At 38.9% G+C, this 20263-nt stretch overlaps 1 long non-coding RNA gene across 1 annotated transcript; it reads left to right on the forward strand.

Moving 5' to 3' along the window:
- LOC109230499 lies at window positions 10795–18080 on the forward strand. The gene is made up of 3 exons (XR_002068652.1): window positions 10795–10870; window positions 15802–17228; window positions 18051–18080. It is a non-coding gene; the product is annotated as an uncharacterized LOC109230499 (long non-coding RNA).

The raw sequence follows: 20263 nt of genomic DNA on the forward strand, positions 1-20263 counted from the left end.
CGGAAGAGTTAACTCCTTTAGCATGTTAGTTTGGAGATTAGATGATTCACCTTCATCTTTCTTCCTTTTAGGGACATATTGGAGCGCATGACTTACTTTCTTGCCATAAGACGCAATATTTCCTTTATAAGATTTAGTTGCGTTGGGTTGTACCTCCTCAGTAACAGCTTTGGCTTTACTAGAAATCACCTCAACTCTTTTAGTTGTGGGCTCGTCATTCTTTTTTTTCATGAAATTATCAACTTTCATCTCCTTCACAATGTGGTTCTTCAAGTAGAACTTTGCATCAACGAAGTGACTCAGCCTCGGTGAATGGCTCATCATTAGCAACTATCTTCTTCTCGACTTCACCCTTGTTGTATTTTAGACATTGATGGTAGGTAGATGGAACTACTTTATTCTCATGTATCCAAGGTTCCCAATCAAGACGTTGTATGAAGTCTTTACATCGATCACATGCAGCCATGCACTTGATTGCATATCTTCAACGGCGATTCCCAACTTGATCGCACCTACAGCTCTATTTCCCCCTTGGTTGAATCCTTGAATCATCACACGACTTTTTAAGAGTTCGTTCATGGGAATGCCAAGTTCTTTCACAGTGCGAATTGGCAAGATGTTTACTGAGGATCCTCCATTAACCAAAATTTGATTTACCCTTTTGTCGCGCATATAGCCAACCAGGTATAATGGGCGGTTATGAGGAGTGTCACCAAGTAGAAGATCGTCATTCGTGAACGTAACTTTTTCCTCACAAGCATTAAATTCTTGAGTAATGGACTCGACGAGCTTTTCCAAAGATGGTGTAAATGGTAGGTCATCACTCTTTTCTTCCTCTTTGTCAGCATGGCAACAAGAGGCATCAATGCCCTCATTGTAAATCTTCGTGCGGAACCAACTTGGTAAGAACTCCTCCAAGGTCACTAGATGTCGTGGCTTTTGAGGATGGTGCACCTCCACTTTTGCTTTCTTCAAATGCTTAACTATTCCATCTCCTTGATCTTTTCACCATCATTTTCCTTGTTGGTTGTTCTATTGATTCTTTTCGTGGGATCTTTTTGTGGTGCCTACGGCGAGTCACCAATGTCCAACCTTAATCATCACCATGGTGGTCTACTTCGACTTTGTTATTCTCCAGTAATTCTTTATCTTTGACTTCTTTTAAACTGCATAGCTCATCTTGATTGAATGAGCCAAGGTGATAGAGACTTGGTTCGCACTTCCGTTCTCATCTTCAAGCACGATCTTCTTTTCACGGGCCAAGTCCATAACTTTATCCTTGAAGACAAAGCACTTCTCCAAAGGGTGGCTTACAAGTCGGTGATATTTGCAGTAATTTTGTCATTTGTTTTCCCAGCTTCATTTGGTCGCTTTGTCTCCGGAAGCTCAATAAGATTTAACTTGAGGATTTCTTCAAAAATGGATGGCACATCAGAATCCAGAAATAGGTACTCCTTTTCTTGCATTTCTTTTAGAGTCAACTTTCCACTTGGCTTATCTTGAAAAGAAGTGGATTTCGTACTCTGCTTCTTGCTCTCCTTTGTTGTGAACTTCACAGGTGATGTGTTGACATTCATAGCTTCTTTTTTTTCCCTATTTGGATACAAACTTCTCCATTTCCTGACTTCTTGTTTGTCGTTCCCTTTGCGAGGCTCATAGATAGGCAACCTTTCATTTCCAGCGGAGGCCATGCTCAACTCCATGTTATGGGTACGAGTCGCAAGTTCTTCAAATGTGCCGGGCTTGATACCTTGCAAGATGTGGCGTAGTCCCCAATGCATGCCTTGGATGCACATCTCTATGCCCGAAGCTTCACTAAGCCTGTCTTTGCAGTTGAGGCTTGCATTCCTCCAACGATTTATAAAGTCAATAACTGGTTTACCCTTTGGTTGATGAGTATTTGTAAGTTCTATCATACTCACAGTACGTTTCGTGCTATAAAAGCGATTGAGGAATTCTTGCTCTAGTTGATCCCAACTATCAACAGATCCAGCCTTGAGGTCCGTGTACCAATCAAAAGCATTTCCTTTTAATGAGCGAACAAACCGCTTGACGAGGTAATCTCCATAAGTCCCAGCATTATTGCATGTCTCAACGAAGTGCGCCACATGTTGCTTTGGGTTGCCCTTGCCATCAAACTGTTGAAAATTTGGAGGTTGATAGCCAGCAAACATCTTCAACATATCGATCCTTGAAGTGTACGGCTTTGCGTAGGTGAAGGAGGACTTGGAAGCGACTTCATATTTGTTTTTATAGTCTCTTCAATGAACTCCTTTAGTTGATTGAATCATACCTTCCGAAGAGACTGAAATTTCCTTAGTGGATGCAACTTGTCGTGGGGGATGATTAATCTCTTGAACTTCTCGGAGTTTGCCAGGTGCATGGGTGGATTCTTCTTCCATCAAGATTCTCATCCTGTCTATTAGCTTGTCAATTCTAGCATCTTGATTTTGCATGCATTTGGTCAAGCTAACGACTGCTTCTATCAAGTTTGCCAACTGCTCCTCCACAGATGAAGTGTTTATCACTAGGGCTTGAATGATTGTTGTGGACGATAGAGAGTAGCATGTATTGTCACACAGATTGATCCTTGATTGGCTCATGCTATGCGGTGTAAGTGGGGAAGATCCATCACTTGAAGCACCATCATCTTTATTCACAGTAGAGTGCTTGGATCCGGAGAGGTCTAGCAGGACAAGAGTTTTCTTGTTCTTTTCAGCAACATTGCTTTCGCCTTCGGGTGCGTTTGTGGAAGATCTTGCTCCTTTTGAGGATGAAGATCCGAAAACAGGGGTATATGCGGATGGCACTTGAGGTGCTTGTTGTCCTAACTATCTTTCTTTGCTCCTCGTAACTCGTCCAAAGCTTCCAAAGGTAACTTCGAGTATGTTTTCCGCATCAGCATAGAACCTGGAATTAGCAGCCTTGGTGGAAGTTGAACTGGAGTTGATTTTCTTTGAAGCCATTTTGATGTTCTTGAACTTTGGTGATTGAAAAATCGAGATGAGAGGTAGAGATTTTCCCACTAGGCGTGCCAGAATTTGTAGACAATAAATTTGCGTCGAGAAAATAAAATCAGGCCGAAAAATATTACAATAATCGTAGTATTTTATTTTAAATATTTGAGTGTACAATCTCTATGAATCCTCTGATTCTTCTTTTCAATATAAATAAATTCAAGGGCCTTTGAGCTTGATTTTGAATATGAAGTTGTCGCCACGAACGATGATCTTGTTCTTGAGCTTTAGCTTGATTGCTTGAACTTGACCTTGATTTGTTCTTAGTTCTTGAGCTTGAACTTGATTTGTTCTTTGTTCTTGAGCTTGAACTTGATTGCTTGGAGCTTGAAACTTGTAGAGAAATTTGCAGTGTTTGATCCACGAGCTCTTTCTTGCTTCTTGTTATAACTTCTGGTGTCTTTTTTGGGTTATGAGGACCCCTATTTATAGTGGTGGGAGGGAAGAGTTATGATAAGAACAAACTCTTTCTGACCAATCAAATTAAAGTGTGACAAGGCCGTATTTGATTGGCCAGAACATGTCACTTGCACACATGGCGCGATTTCTTTGGCCTTTTAATGTGACTTGGCATGCCTTGTCATTTTGACACATCGCATGATCCTACTGGCTCTTTTGTTTGACTTGGCATGCCACGTCATTTGACACGTGACACCAAACTGGGCCTCTAGGAAGATTACATCTTGGGCTTGATGAAGTGGGCTCATCATTTGTGGCCAAATTAAATGGGTTAACTGTAACGACCCGGTTGGTCGTTTCATGAGTTATAGCCCCATTTCTCCCATTTCTGCTTCCTTATGTGTTCCTCAGTTGTATTTCATCGTATCATGTTAGTTGGTTCGGGTTCGGAGTGGTTTTGGAGTGAATTGAGACACTTAGTCTCTTTTGAGAAGGCTTAAGTTGGAAAAGTCAATCGGATGTTGACTTATGTGTGATCGATCTCGGATGTGAATTATGATGGTTGGGTTAGCTCCGATAGGTGATTTTCGACTTGGGAGCACGTCCGGAATATGATTTTGAGGTCCGTGGTAGAATTAGGCTTGAATTGGCGAAGTTGGAAATTTGGCAATTCTCGATCGACAACGGTATTTTGATATCGGGGTCGGAATGGAATTATGGAAATTGGAGTAGGTCCATAGTGTCATTTGTGACGTGTGTGCAAAATTTTAGGTCATTCGGAGGTGATTTGGTAGGTTTCGGCATCGTTTGCGGAATTCGGAAGTTTAGAAGTTCTTAGGCTTGAATCCGAGGGTGATTTGATATTTTGATGTTGTTTTGAGTGTTCCAAAGGTTTGACTAAGTTTGAATATTGATATGTGACTTGTTAGTATATTTGGTAGAGGTCCCGAGGGCCTCGGGTGATTTCGGGTGGTTGACGGATCAAGGATGGAAGTTGGAGGAATGCTGAAGATTTGTTCTCAGCTGTCATAACCGCACCTGCGGAGTGGGGACGGTAGGTGCGGGCCGGCGGAAGTGGAAGAGCAGGAGCCGCAGGTGCGCATATGGGACCGCACCTGTGAGACCGCAGATGCAGGAATTTGACCGCATAAGCGGGTTCTGACCTTTAACTGAAAACCGCACCTGCGATGGACCGCAGATGCAGAAAGTGCTGGGCAGAATATATAAAAGGGGGACTTCGCGAAATTTGAGTTATTTTCCACTATTCTTGTTCGGACTTGGAGCTTTTTGGAGGGTTTTGAAGAGGGAATTGATGATAGGCTATAATTGCATATTTTAGTCGCTTATTACACGAGAATTTACTGCACTTTAATTGAGTTTGCGCTTTAATCGCTAGTGTTTTGCACTAATTGTGTGTTTTATGCCTTGTAGGTGTGATTCCGAGCTATATAGATGTTATGGAATGAATTTAAGTGATTTGAAGCTTTGAAGTCTGAGTAAAAGCTCAAGGAATTAAGCCGGGATCGTGTTCGGAGGTCAAATTTGATAATTAAGAACGAACGAAGACTTGAGGAGGCATATTGCGCACTATCTAGTAAAATAGACATAACTTTTTGCTCAGAACTACATTTGGGCTCCACAATATATGGTTGGAAAGCTAACTCAAAGGGATACAACTTTCATGTTTTATGTTTTTCCAAATTCCAAACGGAACAGGGTGAAAAACCGCAGTTTTGCCGCGACCGCGGCAGAACCGCGGTAGAAGATGGTCGCGGACAACTGAAGAATCAGAGGGCATGTTTGGCCGCGGTTCCACCGCGACCGCGGCAGGAAGCGAAAATTTCAGGGACTAAAGTGCAAAACATGGGATTTTAAGTCCTAAACCCTATATTAAACAAAGGAGGCCGGCCAAGAACAAGAGGAGGATATATTTTGGACATAAATTAGACCTAAGGAGGCGGAGAGACACTACTTTAGGGTTAGACAACACCCTTGGAGGCAAGAACACATTGGGAGCAAGGCGGAGAATTCTTCTACGAGTTTTTCCTTCCTCTTCCTATTTTTCATTGTTGGTTATGACTTTTAGTATTGTAGTTTTACATACTATTATGAATAGCTAATTTGTTATCTAGAGTTTTGATAGAACCTTTTGTAGGATAAATTCTTGTTATGTTTTTATATAATTGAGCCATAGCTTTTCTCTATTTGTTCAACTACGTTTATATTGTGGTTGGTTGAAGAGCTCTCAATTAGCTGTGCCTATTTAGTATGCATAACTCGGGAGAGAGTGCATATTTAGGTAATTGTTGAACAACATCACTCCCAAAGTATATGAGGGATCTATAACTGCGGGTTTAAAGGCGGGATTAGGGATAATGAAGCCTTGGGTGCAATCTAAAGTGAGCTGTAATAAACAAAGCCAGTTAGCGTAGCTCGGGAGAGTGCGTCTAGTAAATTGTCGTAATTACTCGGGAGAGATTTACGGTAATATGAGTGCTCATGATCGGTAGAGAATACTTAGGCGAAATTATAGAAGACATAGCGGGAAGGATTCCGACAATTGGGGAAATCATAACTCTAGACCTCCTTAATCTTTTCTCTAACCCTCAATATCTTTAGTTGTTAATTCACTATTTTAATTTGTTAGTTAAGTAGTTAAACACAAGAATCTTAATATCTATAAGTTAGGAATTGTTCAAGCTTGTCTTCTTGGTGATAGTGAACAGCTGTAGCTAAACCTTAGTTCTCTGTGGGATTCGACTCCGGACTTGTAAACCGGATTATATTTGCAACGACCGCATTGTCCTTTTTATAAGGCATAGTTGGGCTTGATCAGGAATCAAGAGGATACTCATTGAGGTAAGTTATTTGAGCTTAATACTTATGATTATGGTAATTTTCAGTTGTTTAAGCATGAAATTGGTAGAAATTAGGGATGAAATTGAGGGGTTAGGGCTTGGAAATTGGAGAGTTTGATTTGAAGATTTGAGGGACCATTTGATGTCGGATTTTGGTATGTATAGACTCGTGAGTGAAAGGAGTTTCTAGTTTTATGATTTTTGTCGGATTTCGAGACGTGGGCTTGGGGGCCGGGTTTTTGGTAAATTTCGGGATTTTGGTCTAAATTGATAGTTTTTATTATGGAATTGGTTCCTTGGCCTATATTGATTGCATTGTGTTGCTTTTGGTCAGACTTGGGACGTTTGGAGGCCGATTCCAGAGGTAAGGGCGTCGCGGAGTGGGATTTGACTGGTTTGAGGTAAGTAATGATTGTAAATCTTGTCCTGAGGGTATGAAACCCCGGATTTCACATCGTTTCACTACTTTGAGGTGACGCACATGCTAGGTGACGGGCGTGTGCGCATGCACCGTTGGGGATTGTGACTTGGTCCGTCCCGTAGCAGCTATTAAGTTGCGTATTTGACTGAAACTATATGATACTTGTGTGTTTTAGAATGAATTGCTATAAATTGGGCTGAATGCCATATTTGGGCCTCGTGCCAAAGCTGTTTGGACCCTTAGGGGCCTTTTCTTATTATCCTCTCACTGTTTTGATTTAAGATCTATACTCAGTCATGCTGTGTTTACTGATATCATAACTCAGTCTTTACTACTCCGTTTTGATACATAAAATAATATTTTGGGCTGAGCACCCTGTGTATTTTTACTGATAGCCCGAGTGGCTTGAGAGGTTTATGACTGAGTAAGGCCGAGGGCCTGTTTTTGTGAGGATGTTGAGAGTATAACACGTGAGTTGTCCGTGCGGATTCTGATATTGCTACTATAGCACGTGTGTTGTCCGTGTGGATTATAGCGCTTGGGCTGTAGGAGCCCCTCAGGAGTCTGCATACCACAGTGAGCGCGGGTACCCTGAGTGAGTGATATGAGATATGCCCGAGGGGCTGTTTATGAGTGATGTTGTGCCCGAGGGGCTGTTTATGATTTTCATCACTTTTACTATCAATTGTATTGGGCCTCTGTTGAAAACTGTTGAAAGATATCTTCAATGATTTTTATCGAAAAGTAAATTTGAAAACGAGATGATTTGACTCACATATTGATTTGAAAGCATGTTGTACTTACTGAGATTTCATGATGTGGTTTTTATAAGTTTCTTACTGCTCAGTCTTTATTTACCCTTATTACTTACTGAGTTGGCGTACTCACATTACTCCCTGCACCTTGTGTGCAGATCCAGGGGTTGCTGGACGTGCTAGCGATCATTGATTTTCATCCGCCGCGGATCTGTGGAGTTAGCAAAGTAGCTGCATGGCAATCGCAGCCTTGCTCTTCTCCCTCCTATCTTCCTTTAGATATCATTAGTTTCTTTTCCAGACTGTATTAGTCTTAGTTTTTATGAGACAGGCCTTGGTAGATGCTCATGACTTGTGACACCCCGATGTCGGGCTTTTCATTCCGCACTTTATTATTCGGATATATCTTATGAAGTTTTATTAATTAACTGGCTTAAATAAATCTTTATTTTTGAAATATCGGGTTGTTTTGATAAATGAGTCGGCTTGCCTAGTTCCACGTTAGGCACCATCACGACATGGTAGATTTGGATCGTGACATTAGCCCAATGCAATTGGACCTTATATATTGGATTTATATAATTAATCTAATCAAATTAGCCCATAATATTTATTTGGACAAATATATTTGATATATAGTCCAAATTATTTTCTCGGATTTAATTCAATAAAATTTATATGCCTACAATGTGCATATACATATTTGCATTTTTTAATAACAAACAAAAAATCTGCCTTTTATTTGTTTGCAATCTGATTTGTCTTCTCAATAATGAATCTCAAGTTCATAGCAAAATAATGATGAGGCGGAGAGTATTTTTGAAATTGCAGACGCTGAAGGAGGTTAGCATTTGATGCTCTTTTTTTCGTGCAGAAATCGATGTAGTTCAGTCATGGAAGAGAATAAATAGGGAAGTAGGATTTTCTAGAATTTGGTTATACAATGCCAATTTTTTTGGATTGTCTTTGTAAACATAATCTAAGGCTTAAAATTTGCCAATTCATATTATATGTTGTCACGGTGCCAATTTCTCAAATAGTTTGGACCTCATTATCCCTTCTTCTTCCATTTATTTGGCTTCTAAATTTGATCAATAACATTATCTTCCAAACACATAATACCAATAATAATAAGAAAAAATTATGCGACACATCAAATATTTATATTGTATTTATCATTTATAGCTATATTTTTCAGCAAATTTATCATTTGTAGCTATATTTGAAATTTATAGCAAATCCATAAAACAAGAGATTAATTATTTTGAACTGAAACAAGAAAGCAACAAGCTTTCGTAGTTCAGTTGGTTAGAGGGCCTGCTTAGTTAGCTGAGACCTTAAGTTCAACACTCAGCAAGAGAATTTATTTTTTTGTATTTTGTCTTATTTATATTCGTAAATTTCGTATAATAATAGTAATAGTAATAATAATAATAATAGTAGTAGTAGTAGTAATAGCAGTAGCAGCAACAACAACAACAACAATAACAACAACAATATAGTAATGAAATTGTAGTGAAAATAAGATATTTGATCTATTAATAACTTAGAAGTTCTAGAAAAATAATTAGAAGAAATATTGTAGGGCACAAAATTGGATGTCAGTAATAACAATGTTGTGCTAAGTTTAATGGTATTAGGCACCTACAAATTCACAATATTGAAGTTACCTTTATCATCTTTGATTTTTCGTTATGGATTGTAAATATATTTTGAATTTTGTGTAGTTCTAGTATACACTTCAGAATAATTTTAAGATTTTATCACATTAATTAAGATATAGCGTGGTAGTTTCTTTTATTTCTTATTTATTATTAGAGCCTGGCAAAAAAATAGAAATGTTGGCCTTTTTTCTCTTCAGACAATGTATTATTTCAAATTTCACAAGTTTCAGAAATCTTACAGAAATGTCCCAAATAAGTTTCAATCTACCAAACTCTAGCCATTAATAATAGACTTACCAAAACTAGCCAAGCACATATAAAAAACTCAAATAAATAACATTCTTTCTCTCCAAGAATCACATGCAAAGATCTCCTTCCATATTTTTAAGCGTGATTAGCAATATTAGATGCAAGACGAAAAGAAAATTTCATGGATGAGGTAGCAAATAAGGTGATGAAATACATACATACATACATACATATACATACATACATACATATATATATATAACATATATATATACATACATATACATATATATAAATATATATATATATATATACATATATATATATTTATATATATGTATATGTATGTATATATATTTATTTATTTATATATATGTATATGTATGTATATAAGCAAAAAGGGACCTTTTTCAATCGGTATGGATAAATTTCATTGAAAACAAATAGATGAGTCGATATACAAAATTTGAGGAAGATTGGAGGTGATTTGGACAGATTTGGTATCAAAATTTGTAGTTAAAGTCGAGTTAAAAAAATTCTTCTGCGACACATGTATCAAACATGTATTTCACACACAGGTATACATGTGATACACATTTGATACAAATATGATACATATGTGATACAAAAATGATACACCGTGTGACACACATATCATTTTTTTTCATGTTCATCTTCTATTTCGAATTTTCAATTCAAACCACCTCAAAGCTCCACCAAATCTGTCACGATCCAAAATCAACCCGATCGTGATGGCGCCTATCATGGAACTAGGCTAGCCGCCACATTCCCAGATAATTCAAGATTTCATTAAACTAGATAATAACCTTTATCATATACTGAAATTTCGTAAAAGAGATAAATGCAAAAACCAAAATGCGGAAATAAAAGCCCGACCTCGGGTGTCACTAAGTCATGAGCAAATACTACAACTGTTCTGAAATATAGTAAGACTAACATAGTCTGAGAGTAGCCAAAGTACACTAAAAGGGAGATAAAGAAGGAGAAAGGAGGAACTGTGATCGCCATGCAACTACCTCGCTATCTCCGATGAAAGTCCGCGACTGGAATAGTCAACAGCCGCTACCGTGGGCTGACATACCTGGATCTGCACACAAGGTGCAGGGGGCAACTATAATAATCCAAAATATTTCATACACTTATTAATTAGGAGATTGGATAGCTAATTTAATTTGTAAGTATTGGGGTCAAATATAAAGTTGTGGAAGAAATTTTGTTACTATATGAGATATGGTACTATTAAGTGGCTAACTTTTGAACCATGCTTATATAGTTAACTTTGGGTAATTATTAAATAAGGAGTAGACCAAGCCCATTCTTTTGTTGCTGCTATATTTTAGTAACCTAGGGATTCGAGAAAAAAAAAAAGAAACATAAGGCGTAATAAAAAAAAAAAGAGAAGAAGAAACAGAGCAAAAGAAGAAGCAAAACATTCAGGATCATTAACTGCGGCGAGCAAAGCCATCACTGTGTGAGCTTTTCACAGGTAATTTTTGAAATTTGTCCAAGATTATTTTGTACTTAGAAAATAAATATAAACAAATAGGTTCTTGAAAAAAAGAAAAAGAAAAAGGGATGTGTAGTGATGGATCAATTATGAGCCATGTGATGTTAGTTTAATAATTATAATAATGTTTGTAAGAATTAGCTAGTGATATGGTAATGATTATAAAGTAAAGGTAGTAATAAAATTTTGGGTTAAAAGCTACTGCTATGTAGAGTTATTTTGGTAAAATTTCTTGATTTTGGTTTATAAGATGTAATGATTGCCAATGATTGGCACCATGATGGTGGTAATAATGATTTAAGTTTTGGGGACATTAGAATGCATCAGAAATCCACGTTGATTCTACTGTTGCTGATTTTAAATTTGGACATTAAGGATTAGCCAATAAATTATAATAATGAGATGATTGACAATGATTAAAACAATGAGGTTGGGTGGATTAAGCAATTGAAATACATTCGGCGAATTGATGATAAAATATAAAACTCGGAGAATTGGGTATTCTAAATTAGTGATGGATTTAGCCTAAATGAGACAATTAATATGAGATCGATATTATGTAATTATAGATTGATTGGAGGAATTTGTACAAATTGCTCGAGGTGAAGCATTTGTGTCATGACCCAACATCTAACCATGATCGTGATGTCACCTATCGTGTTACAAGGCAAGCCTACTTCCCAAAATATTACTACTAAACCGATTATAAGAAATTAATAAAACATTTCAACATTTAAATTTTTCATAAACTAAATCAACTCTAAATATAATATAGAAAAATACGGAAAACGAGCCCAAAACATCGGGGTGTCACTAAGTCATGAGCGTCTAAAACTATAAACTAAGATATATAAACTGTCTAACTGTCCCAAAGAATAAATGACAAGAGGAGTAACAAGGTCCTGCGGTCACTAGCAGCTACCTTGCAATCTCCACAGATAGCCAGTCTGAACTCAATGATCGCCGCGTTCTAACTCACCTGGATCTGCACATAAAGTGCAGGGTGTAGTATAAGTACAACCGACTCAGTAGTAATAGAAATAACTAAGGAACTGAGCAGTAGTGACGAGCTAACTATAGTCCAATTATTTATTTTCACAAATAAAATATAATCAGGTAAATTCCATAACTTAATAAATGCCACAAAGAAATTTAACAGATAAATGCAGCAACAAGATAAATAAATACAACCTCACAGCAGTGTCACTCCATCACTCGAACTCAGCACTCAACACACTCAAAACACTCAACACTCTGCGCTCACTAGGGGTGTGTACAGACCCCGGAGGGGCTCCCAAAGCCCAAGAGCTAAGCACAGACAACTCACGTGCCATAATATCAATACCTGAATTCGCACGGTCAGCTCACGTGCTACGCGGACAGCTCATGCGCTATGGTATCAATACTTGGACCTGCACGGTCAGCTCACGTGCTACGCGGACAGATCACGCGCTATGATATTAATATCCTTAAAACCAGGCCCTCGGCCTCACTCAGTCATGTACCTCTCCAGCCTCACAATGCACCACCAATAAGGGGACACAACCCACATCAAATATCACAACATATCAGCAAAATAATAGAGACTGAGATAAACATGTACAATAATTTCTATGACTGAGTGTAAACAACGTGAGCATGAATGAAGCCTACACATGATCTCTAACGTGAAGGCAGACAAGTTCACCAATAAGTAAATGCATAAACACAAATAATGGTTATTAGGCCTCACAGCCTCACGGGACGGGCCAAGTCTCAATCCCTCAAGGTATACACCCACACGCCCGTTATCTAGCGTGGGTATCACCTCGAAACAATCACATGATATCAAATTCTCCGGGTTTATACCCTCAAAGCCAGAGTTAAAACTGTTACTTACCTTAACAGCGTGAAATCCTACTCTACGATGCCCTCGTCTCTGGACTCGGTCTCCAAACGCTTCGAGTCTAACCAAAATCAGAATAATACTATCAATATGGGCTAAAGAATCGAATTCAGACAGAAAAACTACATAAATAGGCCAAAAATCCATAATCGGTCAAAATCCGGCCCCCGGGCCCACGTCTCGATACCATAAAAAATGGCAGAATAATAAGCCTCGTCTTCTCCCGAGTATAACCATATAAAATTCCTCAAAAACGGACTCCGTTTGGTCCCTCAAATCCTCACTTAAAACTCTCCAAAGCTCAAACCCTAACTCCCTCAATTTCACTTTGAAATCATCAATCAAATCCCAAAAACGAAGATGGATTCATGAAATATAATCAAAATTGAGTAGAGAAGACTTACCCCAATCCATATGGTAAAAATCGCCTCCAAAATCTCCCAAATCCGAGCTCCCCAACTCAAAATATGACCGAATGAACAAACCCTTGTTTTATATATTTTTCTGCCAGTTATTTTGCCTCGTTTCTCATGCCAAAAGATCCCGAAACTCGCTTTTTATGCCTCCAATAAATTCCTTGTGAAATTTTAGTGAAGTTAGGATTTTGAATCACTCAATTTGACCTTATAATGAATGAGATATGTTAGTTTCAATATTTGCAAATAGTGTAGATTTTTAAATACGCCGTCAATGGCAATTTCGTAATTAACCTGAAAAATCTGGCAACCTAATTCTTAGTAAAATGACCATAAAATTCTCATACGATGTTCAAATTCGACGATTATTTTTGCTACGGGTCCGTAATTACGATATGGATCTAATGCTTCAATCAAAAAAGAAATCGGAGCTCATTTGTTCAATATGATATCATTTATGCTTGAAGAAACGACATCGAAATATAAGAAAAACGAGCGCAACACAACCCAAACCTATCCGAAACTCACCCGAGGCACTCGGTACCTCAACCAATAATTCTAACAAGTCATATATCACTACCCAAACTTAGTCGAACCTTCGGAACACCCAAAACAATACCAAAACACCAAATCAACCTCGGATTCAAGCCTAAGGACTTCTAAACTTCCAAAACTCGCCAACAACTCCGAAACCTATCAAACCACGTCCGAATAACCTCAAATTTTGCACACACGTCACAAATGACACTATGAACCTACTCCAACTTTCGGAATTCCATTCCGACCCCGATACCTAATTTTTCGCGGTCGACCAAAATTGCCAAATTTCTAACTTTCGCCAATTCAAGCCTAATACTGAATTGTTACATTCCGGACACACTCCTAAGTCTAAAGTCACCCAACAAAGCTAACCGAATCATAAAAATCCAAATCCGAATTCGATTACTCATAAGTCAACTTCCGGTTGACTTTTCTAACTTAGGTTTCTAACTAAGAGACTAAGTGATCATTTCACTCCAAACTACTACGAACCCTAACCTACCAACTCGATACAATTCAACACAGTTGAACAACACATAAAAAATAGAAATGGAGAAAACAAGGCTATAACTCTCAGAACGGCTGACCGGATCGTTACAATTTGGTATTTCGACACGAGTACTGTGAGTAGTAATCTTACCGCAATTTGTGTTTTCATAACTTGCATGATTTACACATGATTTTTAATATGAATATGTTACCGATTATTTTGAGTAACATGTGGGATAAGTCTTTTACTCGATATGATACCGAAATAGTTATTTGACATGATTACCGTTGTTTTAAATATTCTTGCTGTCACTAGGTATGTTTTACTGTTACTTGAATTTACTATTATCGAAATGAAATTACATGATTTGATAAGAACCGAATTCCCTATATTTTTTAAAATATTTTCCTACGAGTATATACGGATACAGAGACAAGTATAAATGGGAGTAGACTTTGAAGGATCCCGTAGCTAACGGCGAGTTCGTTAGACCCGGTGCACCTTTTATTCACCGATTACAGAGTACAGTTATAGAACTCGCTAGGGGAAAGGTAGAACTAGCATACCGCTACCGATTTCCCTCGAGTAGGGACTACCATTATATTTGACTTCTTGCGAAGAAGTCCACAGTTATACCGATTACATGATTCGTTCATTGAAACCTCCCAAATATGAATTCTGATATTATACAGTGGTTACCGAGCTTATTACTGAATTGTTAATTGTATTATACTACAAGAAAAGCATGATGAGACTAAAAATTATTTATTGTTTTTGAAAGGGCATTTTTATGTTATTTTCTGTTTGAGATACTAGCATGTTTTCTGACTTGTCCCCAATAAAAACGGTTGTGGTTAAGTATTTTTACTCACTGAGCTAGCAATTCATTCCTCGCTAATCTTTGTTTACAGAGACAACAGTTGACGCGGGCGGGGATTTCGTTAATTAGAGCGCACAGGTTGATAGTTGTTGGTGAGCCTCGCACTTGTTCGCGTGGGCGGAGATTTTATTTATTGTTATGGTCTTTATTTGAACTGTTAGAGTCGCTCCATAGCCAATATTTTAGTGTCATGAGTATTCTGTTGTTATTATAGTCTTATGTTGAGTATCGTTCTTTATTACCAAAGTTGGAGATAAATTAGTATTTTTTTGGTTGTTAGTGGGTTGATTAGTAATGGTGGAGAATTATTTTGGTCAATTGATAAGTTGTCGATTGTTTGGTTTGATATTAGGATGGTTGGTTGTTAATTTTGAGACAGGAAAAATTTTTGGGATAGTCCAAAAACAGGGAAAACTCTGTCCGATTTTCTGTAAAATACTGATGAGGCTTATTTGGGGGCATTTGCTCCTAAGTGCCAGTCATGATCCTAAATTGGGTCGTGACAAAGTTGGTATCAAAGCTTAGGCTTTAAGTCCCGAGTCATGGAGCAATGTTTAGTAGAGTCTTGTTCATGGGTATGTAGGCGCCCTTACTTATGATCTTGAGGGTACTGAACATCTAGAAATGTTTTCCCTTCTTTCATTCTTTTATCGTGCGTTGAGATAACTTGAGATTGACTTTGAAATATTTCTTTTGCAGATGGCTAGGACACGCGCACTCTCATCTGCTGGACGTGGTGCTGGATGTGGTTCTACCTGGGGTGGCGGTCAAGTTGGGGTTCATCAAACTAGAAGACAGGATGCTCCTCAACCTAAAGTTGGGAACATGTGTCAACCCTAAGCTGCTATGCCAGATCAAGTCCAAGGGCAGGGAGTTCAGGACGCTCCACCACCAATCCAACTGTTCTACCTACTGTTGCCTTACTTGCAGACGCAGTGGCAAGGTTATTGAATGTGTTAGAGGCATTGGTGCCTACTCAGGGTGGAAGTTTAGCTCTTCAGGCTACTTTACAGACACAAGCACCTGCACAGACTCAGACTTTCGGGAATAAGAAAGTATCCCTACAAGAGTTTCTGAAATTGAAATCACCAAAATTCACAGGTTCCGATAATTCAGCAGATCCTCAAAGTTTCTTGGATGGCACTCAAGGCATTACGTGCTCTTGGATGTTCTAGTGAGAGAGCCATGGAGCTCGCAACATACAAACTAGAGGATATGGCCAACACATAGTATGAAACTGTATTGCTAGGAAGTCCAGCAGGAGCAGCACCACTGACATGGGACGAGTTCACTAAGTTGTTCAAGAATCATTTTCTTCCAAACAGCCTGATGCAAAGATATGCTAGAGACTTTGAGAGATTGGTTCAGACTCCAGATATAGATGTGTCAACATATAACAAAGTTTTGTAAGCTGGCTATATATGCTCCTTACTTAGTGCCTACCGAAGAAGCTCGAGCTCAGAGGTTTGTTGATGGATTGGTTGGTCGTCTATACACTGCAGTAGCCCCACAGATGAAGACTTTATCCTACTCTGATGTAGTCAACCTTGCTAGAAAGATTGAAAACAAGGGACGTGATGAGCGTGCAGCTAGTGATTTACGTAAGAAGGCCAAGACAGGAGGGTCTTTTAGTGGCGGTTTTAGTGAAAATCGAAGAGAAGGAAATCAGGGACAACAACAATAGGGTTCTCAGACAGGGACACACCTGTCTTCACTATCCACATACAAACCACATTATAGACAGGGTACTGGGGGACTTTCAGCATCTGGACATCGTAATTCTGGGCAGATATATGCCACTACTCTAGTCTGCCAGACCCGTGGTAGATCACATTTGGGCCAATGTTGTGTTCTAACTGGAGAGTGCTTTCGGTGTGGCCAGTTGGGACATCACTTGAGGGATTGCCCTCAGCCTCCGAGAAATTTCAACCAGGCTTCTATTTAGTCAGCTGCACAGACTCAGACTACTCACAATACTTCAGGTGCTACAGGTACAGGAAATAGAGGTCGAGGTGCTGGAGACCGTGCTACTGTGAATCAAGGACAAGGGAATGCTGGTAGAGGTCAGGTGAGAGTTTTTGCATTTACTAGACAGGATGCTCAAGCCTCGAATGTTGTGGTTACAGGTATTCTTTCTGTCTGTTCATTTGATGCACTTGCGTTGATTGATCCGGGATCTACTCACTCCTATGTGTCCTCGTACTTTTCTTTGAGGTTTAGTAGACGACCTGAGTTATTGAATGTGTTACCGATTATTTTAAGTTGCATGTGGGACAAGTCTTTTACTCGATATGATACCGAAATAGTTATTTGACATGATTACCGTTGTTTTAAATATTCTTGCTGTCACTAGGTATGTTTTACCGTTACTTGAATTTACTGTTATCGAAATTAAATGACATGATTTGGTAAGAACCGAATGCCCTATATTGTTTTAAAATATTTTCCAATGAGTATAACGGATACAGAGACAAGTATAAATTGGAGTAGACTTTGAAGGATCCCGTAGCTAACGACGGGTTCGATAGACCTGGTGCACCTTGTATTCACCGATTACAGAGTAAAGTTATAGCCCTCGCTAGTGCGAAGGTAGAACTAGCATACCGTTACCGATTTCCCTCGAGTAGGGACTACCATTATATTTGACTTCTTGCGAAGAAGTCCACAGTTATACCGATTACATGATTCGTTCATTGAAACCTCCCAAATATGAATTCTGATATTATACAGTGGTTACCGAGCTTATTACTGAATTGTTAATTGTATTATACTACAAGAAAAGCATGATGAGACTGAAAATTATTTATTGTTTCTGAAAGGGCATTTTTATGTTATTTTCTGTTTGAGATACTAGCATGTTTCCTGACTTGTCCCCAATAAAAACGGTTGTGGTTAAGTGTTATTACTTACTGAGCTAGCAGCTCATTCCCCGCTAATTTTTTTTACAGAGACAGCAGTTGACGCGGGCGAGGATTTCGTTAATTAGAGTGCACAGGTTGATAGTTGTTGGTGAGCCTCGCACTTGTTCGCGTGGGCGGAGATTTTATTTATTATTATGGTCTTTCTTTGAACTTTTAGAGTCGCTCCATAGTTAATATTTTAGTGTCATGAGTATTCTTTTGTTATTATAGTCTTATGTTGTGTATCGTTCTTTATTACCAAAGTTGGAGATAAATTAGTATTTATTTGGTTTTTAGTGGGTTGATTAGTAATGGTGGAGACTTGTTTTGGTTAATTGATAAGTTGTCGATTGTTTGGTTTGATATTAGGATGGTTGGTTAATTTTGAGACAGGAAAAATATTTGGGATAGTCCAAAAACAGGGGAAACTCTGTCCGATTATCTGTAAAATACCGATGAGGCTTATTTGGGGGCACTTGCTCCTAAGTGCCGGTCATGATCCTAAATTGGGTCGTGACAGTAACGTGAGTACACCAACTCAGTAAGTAACATGTCCAAACTATGGACTGATAGGTAGTGACGAACGTAACCTCAACAGGTAATAGAAATAAACTGTGCAGGAAAATAGGCATGCTATCAGTTCAAGAATACAGCTTAAGCAGTAAAATATATATAGATCTGAACAATGTGAAATATAAAGCTCAGCTAACTCTACATGCCAATGCACAGAATGTATGAAATGCACCATGTGCTCCCACTCTCAAGTGCTCAACCACTCTGCACTGCATATGGTCATCCGACCCAGGGAAATTCATCCCGGAACATATACAACACTGACTGCAAGTCAACCAGTACCGAGGAACAAGGGTAATCGAACCTTGAGGAGAAATCCATCTCCAGGTATATATATATATATATATATATATATACACACACACACACACACACACACTCAACCATTCCGTACCGCATATGGCCATCCAGCCTAGGGAAATCCATCCCGGAACATACTCATCGCTGACTATAAGTCACTCGGTACTGAGGAAAAGGGTAATCCAACCCTGTGGAGAAATCTATCTCCAGATATCAATACTTCGGACAAATCCATGTCCAAGGAAATCCACCCCTAAAAATATCATCTGCGCTCACTGGGGGTGTGTCATAGACTCCGGAGGGGCTCTTACAACCCAAACGCTATCATAATCATCAACATAACTGCTACGGCGTGCAGCCCGATCCCATAACTATCACTCATAATCAGACTCTCGACCTAACTCAGTCATCACTCTCCAGTCTCGCACACACGGGCTCTTAATGCCATGAAACTAGCCCGAAATAATGATATGATGTGCCAAAATAATAACAACTGAGACTGAGACATGATATGATATGCATGAATAAGACTGAGTACAGAATATCAACGAAACTAATGAGATGGCAGCAAGAAACTACCACTCGGGTCTCAACAGTATCGGCGTGAAGCCCTAACATGATAATTAGCATGATTTACAGCTCATTTACTTAATCACATAATAGAAACACAGATATCAACAAGAAAGAGTACTAAGCAGTGCCATGAATGAACCAGGCCACAGTTCTCATGGTGCACGCCCACACGCCCGGCACTTGGCATTTGCGTCGCCTTAGTACTTATCACATAACACATAGTTCGGGGTTTCGAACCCTCAAAACCAAGTTTGGAAGCGTTACTTACCTCAAACCAAGCCAAATCCTACTCCGTTACGCCCTTGCTTCGGGAATAGGCCTCCAAACGTCCCGAATCTAATCAAAAGCAACACAATGCAATCAATATAGGCCAAGGAATAAATTTCACACGAAAAACTATCAGTTTAGACCAAAATCCCGAAATTCACCCAAACCCGGCCCCTGGCCCACGTCTCGGAATTCGACAAAAATCACAAAACTAGAAAGCACCGTCACTCACGAGTCCATACATACAAGATTTATCGAAATTCGACTCCATTTGACCCCTCAAATCCTCAATCAAACTCTCCAAAATCTCAAGCCCTAACCCCTCATTTTTACCCTTAATCACCACAAATTACATGATTAAACCACGGGAAATTACCATAAACACGAGTATTAGGGATCAAATAACTCACCTCAATGAAAACCCCCTTGAATCCCTTTTCAAATTGCTCCCAAAATCTCCAAATCTGAATAAAATGGTGGAAGATAACCCAAAATTCGTGAAGTCCCCCCTTTTGTACATTCTGCCCAGCACTTCCGCATCTGCGGTC

The sequence above is a fragment of the Nicotiana attenuata genome, chromosome 7, assembly GCF_001879085.1.
Source record: "Nicotiana attenuata strain UT chromosome 7, NIATTr2, whole genome shotgun sequence".
In the NCBI taxonomy this organism is placed as follows: Eukaryota; Viridiplantae; Streptophyta; class Magnoliopsida; order Solanales; family Solanaceae; genus Nicotiana; species Nicotiana attenuata.